This window comes from Gekko japonicus, unplaced genomic scaffold, assembly GCF_001447785.1.
Source record: "Gekko japonicus isolate JY-2015 unplaced genomic scaffold, Gekko_japonicus_V1.1 scaffold594, whole genome shotgun sequence".
In the NCBI taxonomy this organism is placed as follows: Eukaryota; Metazoa; Chordata; class Lepidosauria; order Squamata; family Gekkonidae; genus Gekko; species Gekko japonicus.
This window is the reverse complement of record NW_015160852.1, coordinates 931,827-938,025: the sequence shown is the minus strand read 5'-3', so window position 1 is coordinate 938,025 and position 6,199 is coordinate 931,827. Positions and strand designations below refer to the sequence as shown.

The 6,199-nt window shown below is 46.5% G+C and overlaps 1 long non-coding RNA gene across 1 annotated transcript; it reads left to right on the top strand.

The window, feature by feature from the left end:
* Positions 1-2,339: 2,339 nt before the first annotated feature.
* On the top strand, positions 2,340-3,227 carry LOC107118640. Its single transcript, XR_001482768.1, has 3 exons — positions 2,340-2,416; positions 2,727-2,799; positions 2,976-3,227. It is a non-coding gene; the product is annotated as an uncharacterized LOC107118640 (long non-coding RNA).
* Positions 3,228-6,199: the final 2,972 nt, after the last annotated feature.

The following is a 6,199-nucleotide window of genomic DNA, read 5'->3' as shown; positions in this document are numbered from 1 at the left end:
TACGTTTATACCCTCCAGTCAAAGCTCCAACAGCTTTATGGGACCTTCCCTTGGTCCTGCGCCAGCTGACGAGACGGCCCTTCGAACCCCTCGCCACCTGTCAGCTGAAGCTCCTGGCGTGGAAGATGGCATTCCTCGTCGCAGTCACCTCGGTTCACAGTCACCTCGGCCTGGCGAGTCGGTGAATTCCTGGCTTTCCGGCATGACTCACCATACTTATCCTTCCTCCCGGATGGTGTTCGCCTGGTGCCGGACATTTCATTTTTGCCCAAAGTGGTCTCTGAATTCCATCTGCAGTCTGAAGTCTTCCTCCCTGATTTTTATCCTGACCCAAAATCACAGGAAGACAGACTACTGCATAATTTAGATGTGAAGCGGGCCCTCCTCTTCTATCTGAATAGGACACGCTCCACCAGACAAACGTCACAGCTGTTTGTCTCATACGCTACACCTCGTTTGGGTACTCCAATCACTGCCCAACATCTATCCAAGTGGATAGTAGGTCTGATAGAACTCTGCTACCTACTGGTGAGGCAGCCGCTGCCAAGCCCGGTGCGGGCTCATTCCACCAGGGCTGTCGCTACATCCACTGCATTCTTGAAGGGAGTACAGCCGCAAGACATTTGCAGAGCCGCAACCTGGGCCACGCCTAATACCTTCATCAGGCACTACACCCTAGATGTCCGCAAGTCCACCAATGACAGTCTGGGACATCAGGTTTTATTATTGGCTAAGCAGTAAACACCTGACAGCACCCACCTCCAGGTAGGCTACTGCTCACTAATCTCCCATTAGTGTGAAGCACAGAGACCACGAAGAAGATAAACAGGTTGCTTACCAGTAACTGGTGACCTTCGAATGGTCATCTGTGCATTCACACCACCCGCCCTCCTGCCCCGCTGCTGTCTTCTTCTACCTGTTTTGTTAGGAGATTGATATGCGGCGGTTGGTAGGAACTGGCGGGATGTCCGTGCCTGCCCTTCTGGGCATGCTCACTGGGGCTCCTGAGCATGCTCAGTTGGGCCAGGCACGAAAATCCTTTTGAGAGAGCTTGCTACGGCACCGGCAGATCCAGCGCATGCGCACTAGATCCCATTGGTGTAAATGCACAGATGACCACTCGAAGATCACCAGTTACTGGTAAGCAACCTGTTTTTTCATGCTCTGACTCCCCTGATCTTGCTAATGCTGTATTCTTGATTGTTAATGCTGATGCCGTGCTAATGCAAAACATCTAGATTTGCTAGATTCATAGTATAGCCTCACAAAAAAGGAGATCTTCAATGGCAAGGAAAATTTGAAACAATCTGGTTCAGAAATGTTTTATCCTCCTCAAAACTCAAGGAGTTTCTGTTATCAATAAACTATTTACTATTTCTCAGTATGTATAAGCTGTTGTATCCAGAGTCAGAGGTTATATTATGGAAATCAATATTTGTTCCTGCTGTATGGCCCCTGCATCTTTGATCATAGGGTATGTATGTATAGATGCATACTATAATGCTATAACGGTAATAACTTTATATACTTCATGATGCAGCCCCCCTGTGGTTCATCTTGTCACAGGATAGAGGTGTGTATTATAAAAATCTTTTTATTCTTTGCCAGCTAAAGCATTAATAGAACACAATGGGGGGGGGGGGACATTGGTTACTTTCTCATCAATCCTAAACTTATTTTATAACATAAGCAACATAAAATGTATCATTTAGATCTTAACATATTCATATCCTGAGCCCTGTTTCTGAATGGCTTGGGAAGGTGACTAAACTTAACACTGGCATAACTTCAAGATATACCATCCTATCTAAAAAAAAAAAAAAAACCCTACTATATCTGGAGATTTACCAGCACCAAGCCTTGCCAATGCCACACACTGGCACCAGGATAGTATAACTTCTGCTCAGCGGTAACAGAAGCAGACTAGGACTTAATCAGCATCCTAAATCTCCTTAGCTTCAGTCATGCTCCCAATATCAGCAATAATTTTGCACAGCTTTAAAAAATACCACATGCAGAGGGAAAGAACAAGCATTCTCCCCCTGCTACCTGCCATACTTCCAAGCCCTGGCACAGTTTAGGATGTCAATTTAGTTTGCAGTCCATAACAGCCTTCCTAAGCACTATATAAACCTCATCCAGCAAACCCATAGCTCATGTAATAGGGGCATTGTATAGGTCTAGCCTTGTGTTAAACACACACAAGGAGATCCTTACATAAGAACTCCAGGGAAAGGACACTTTGTACACAAAAAAGAAAAGGGAGCAATCTGCACAAATATCCAATGTAAAGAACAAACGTTGTTGGAACATATGTCTAACACTTTCTGCTCAGGTACTCTGCCTCAGAACAAAAACACCTAACAGGAGCCTCTACTCCTTCACCTGGGATGGAAAGAAAATGAGCCCCACACAGGTAAGCAAGGGAGGGGGCCCCTGACCAAAGCTATGGCTGTTTCAACTGCCTTCTCATACCCCCCTATCCATTTTGAGTATTGCCCCAACAATATTCCTCCCTCAACAATTAAGTATGTACAGAAAGGAGGGACCACCTTGCAGATATGGGAGCAGCACTGACCATGTTGTCAGCACAATGTTATGCTGGTGTAACCCTCACTGCAAGTGTGGAACAGGGAACACAACCATAGGTCTGGGTGATATCCAGTCACTCCACTCTATACAGTGCTATTGCTGGCCACACAGTAATGGTTCATATTGCCTTACAGGATTAATAGGAACATGGATCAGCCCCAGCTGACGATGCAAGCATTGTACTGATGCAGCTGCCTATAGGGTTGGGTAAGTATTGGTTCCAAGGAATGCACCATGTTTGTCAGGGGGTGAATCCCACAACATGGAAACCTCCATAGAGGAGGGGCTGGGGGAACAGCAAGAAAATGATGTACAGAATTGTGCAGCTGCTACTGTGGAACATTACTCATTATAGTCCTTGTGTCTCCTTGAACTCTTTGCAGGCAGTCCTTCAGCTTGTGGAGATGCCAATCCCCCGCCAAGCCTCCAATATAACCAACACCTGCAGTGACCAGTGTGCATCTGTCTTGCTGCTGTGCTGTGAGGCTGTCAGCTCAATTCTTGTCCCTGCCTCCTTCTCCACTGCAAGCTGCTGGACCAGCATATTTGTCACATATAGGAACAGCTGTATCTGTGATTCTACTGTCTGTCACTACAGTTCTCAAAGGCACAGGGGTCTTGCTGGAATAAGAGAGTTGGCAACCCCATTGATCTACCTTGCTTTCAGAACTCTGTGCCTGATCCTGATAAATAAACATGTGGATTGTGTAACAACTGTATCTCTGTTTCATTGAGGCTGGACAGACAGAGACTGGCGTACACTTACAAGGAGAAGAAGCTGACCCCTCAGGCTGCATAGTCTACCTGATTATTGCTCGTGTCCTAGAAACCAGTGGTTCTCTACCAGTAGTATGCTTATCACCATAGGGATGCCATGTTTCATAACAGTTACTAAAAACTCACTCACCCTCAATCCCCATGTCCACCTGTAGTGGTAAATATAATGACAAAATACCTGTAAACATATAAATGTCCTTCAAAAAAAAAAGTGGACTTTTTCTTTTTATCATGAGAGCCAGTTTGATGTAGTGGTTAAGAGTGGTGGATTCTAATCTGGAGAACCAGGTTTGATTCTCCACTTCTCCACGTGTAGCTGCTTCACATGTAGCTTGATTCCCCACTCCTCCACATGTAGCTGCTTCACATGTAGCTTACGTCCGTCGCAGTTCTCTCAGAGCTCCCTTAGCCTTACCTACCTCACAGGGTGTCTGTTGTGCGGAGAGGAAAGGAAAGAGATTGTAAGCCACTCTGAGTGATGGGCAGGGTATAAATCCAAATCTTCTTCTTCATGGTGGGATTCAGGTTCTTTGATAGAGTGTTTGGTGGCATATAAATTACAAAAGGCTGAGAACCACTGCTATAAGCCATGCAGCCTGCATGGCAGGAAGAGAAGAGCTTCTAGTTACTGACTTCTAGTCTATTTCTTAGTTCAGTACAACATGCTCATTTTGACTTGGGCCCACAGTACCTGAAAGGTACAGCATTATAACAAGCAGCTCAGGGAGCCTTCCTCCAGGAAACAGCCATACCAGAAGTTGGGTCCTGGGAACTCGAGGGAGAGGTTTTTCAGTTGTGGCCCTCCAACTTTAGAACTCCAACACAGGAGTGAAAAACAGCTACTTCCTTGAAGCCATTCCAGGCAGGTTTGAAGACTGGCCTTGTGTGGAGCCTAGCCAGGACTTGCCCAGACCCCAGCAGACCAAGGTGGGGCCTTACCTGATGATCAGACTGGCAGGCACTCACCTGAAGCTGGAAGGAGTACAGCCAGTTCAGCTGCCTGAAGGAGAAGTGAGTGGGTCCATAGCTGCTGAGGCAGGAGTCAGTCTAGGTTCATCCTGACAATGCCAATGATGTCATTGGCCAGCGACAGCCTGGTGACACCGAGGACAGCCAACAGCAGACCCCAGCAGGCCTCAATACTACCAGAGATGTGGACCCCACCCCCAGGGAGGACAGCAGCCTTGCCATTGACCCAACAGCATCAGCAGCCCAGATAAGAAACACAGGATAGGGACAGACCTGGACAAGTTGCAGGCGGGAGTGTAGACAGGCACTCAGCCATAGGAGGAAAAAGAGAAGTCAGGGCTTGGGGGAGGGATTATGAATTAGGCAGCAGCCAGGAAGGCACCAGATTGGCCAGAACAGGTGTAGAACCTGATGAGCAGGGCTGGGATTGGACCCTGGGGAAAGGGGGTGGGGTAGGCAGGCAGACATCGTTCATAAGGAAAGCTCCAGGGACAGGCCAGGGAGGAAAGGTGTGGACAGGACTGCCTGGTGGGATGGAGATAGCTGTCCAAAGAAGGGAAGCAGGTGAAGGTGCTGCAGTATCCTTTCCCTCCTATTCTGAGGCCTGGAGTGTTGGCGAGTTTAAATATGCAAAGGAAGTGGAGCACTGACTGTTTAGAGAAAAATAAGTAGGTTGATTAAATACTAGCCTGATACCTGTGCTTTGCTACAGTATTTAAGTTCCGTAAATCCAGTTATAATACCGATGGTGTGAAGTTTGAAATGTGATATTTGTTGTAGGAATTTTAGTGGAAAAGACTGTAGTGTAAAAAATGAAGTGAGACATACGTACTTTTTTTCTCTACTGAAGGACCTCTCTCTAGACCACATTGGTGGTTCTGCCCTCAGGTGCTAGGATTACCAGGCTGCTTGATGAGCTCACTCTGGAGTAGGCAACATAGAACTGTCCATTTTAGAAGCAGTCTTCTGTTAAGTCAACTCCTGCCACCTTCCACGAAAGTGATGGCCTCCCTACTTGTGTTCCTGGATTGTGTTGCTCATATGGAGACTGTGTTGTTCTGAGCACCTCAGGATGATCTTGCTGGTACTTGGCCTGCGCAGGTCAGTGCTGCACAGGTGTACTATGTGCAAATGTCTTTGCCGCATTCCTAAGTTGCCTCCTCCTGGCAGCTGCCAGTCCAATGTAGGAGGAGGAGGGGGGAGGAGTATTAGAAGTCACTGTGGAGGCAGGGCCGGCAGGATCACTAAGGCGTTACTGCTGGGGTGGGATCCCTCATGGCTTTAAGCACCCTGCAACTGTTGCTGCACCTGACAGACAACCGCCTGTTAGCCAAATTGCCTTGAATTAACAATTAGTCTAGGGGAGGTTAAGATTATTAATTGGCAATAGACAAGTTAGGGTTCACACCAATGTATACAGAAGTCCCACCTTTGCTGTAAGTATCAGAACAGACACAGAGACTGTATTCAATAAAATATAATGTCTTTTTACTGGAGGATATATATCATTCAAACAATACACAACCACACACACATTTATACATATGCTAAGAGATAAAGATAGATCCTTAACACAGTTGCATTAGCAGGACATTCGTTGGTTGGGAGATATTTACCTGTCCTCATTGATTGAGCCGTTCCAATGGAAGAATGGAGGGGTTTAGAAATAGAAAATGGGGAACATCACAACCACACACACATTTATACATATGCTAAGAGATAAAGATAGATCCTTAACACAGTTGCATTAGCAGGACATTCGTTGGTTGGGAGATATTTACCTGTCCTCATTGATTGAGCCGTTCCAATGGAAGAATGGAGGGGTTTAGAAATAGAAAATGGGGAACACGTGCTCTGAACT